This window comes from Otolemur garnettii, unplaced genomic scaffold, assembly GCF_000181295.1.
Source record: "Otolemur garnettii isolate 467f Iridium unplaced genomic scaffold, OtoGar3 scaffold00025, whole genome shotgun sequence".
In the NCBI taxonomy this organism is placed as follows: Eukaryota; Metazoa; Chordata; class Mammalia; order Primates; family Galagidae; genus Otolemur; species Otolemur garnettii.
The window spans coordinates 12,811,654-12,812,704 of NW_003852420.1; positions in this window are offsets into that span (position 1 = coordinate 12,811,654).

Here is a 1,051-nt window from a genome sequence, read left to right on the forward strand (position 1 = left end):
AGAGAAATTTCTCTTCAAGTCCCTTGCCCACCCTGAGATGGGATCACACATTTTCTTCTTGCTAATACGTTTAAGTTCTCTATGGATTCTGGTTATTAAACCTTTATCGGGGACATAACCTGCGAAAATCTCCCATTCTGAGGGCTGTTTGCTTGCCTTACTTACTGTGTTCTTGGCTGTGCAGAAGCTCTTTAGTTTGATCAGGTCCCAGTAGTGTATTTTTGATGTTGCTTCAATTGCCTGGGGTGTCCTCTTCATAAAATGTTTGCCCAGGCCGATTTCTTCAAGTGTTTTCCCTACACTTTCTTCTAGTATTTTTATGGTTTCATGTTTTAAGTTTAAATCTTTAATCTAGTGAGAGTCTAACTTAGTTAGGGGGGTGCTTTTTTTAAGCAGCAGTTAAGAATGAATCAGAGTCTGCAAACCAGGCTTCAGACCCCAGCTCTGCCAATACTTACAATGTGATCTTCATCATCTAATTTTCCTGAGCTTTCTTGTCTTTTTCTGCAGTATGAACATTAAGTATTCATTCATCCCTTTAACATTTATTGACGATGTACTATAGGACAGGTGTGACATCTGTGTGGTACCTGTCATGTAGTGGGAGGTCAACAAATGTTAGTTCCTTTTTCACTAAACAACACAGTGTAACGTTACCCTTTCTCAGTTGCGTCCCAGTTCTTGATCACCTCCCATGGAATCTACTAACTTCTCATTTTTTATACCACTACGTACCCTAATTCATTTCTATTACTGCAGCCATTAAAAACACATCTTTAGACACAATTTAGTTTCACACCTTAAAACAGTTATGCACCCCTTTTTGCAACTTCCAATGGCAGTAGACAGCCAGTTTACTGTCATTCTGATTGTCGTTGGAACCTAGAAAATTCATACACTGTGTAGACTTGCCAATTATTGGTATCTCAGTTCTATTTTTTTTTTTTTTTTTTTTTCAGTTTTTGGCTGGGGCTAGGTTTGAACCTGCCACCTCTGCTATATGGGGCCGGCGCCCTACTCCTTTGAGCCACAGGCACCGCCCTCAGTTGTT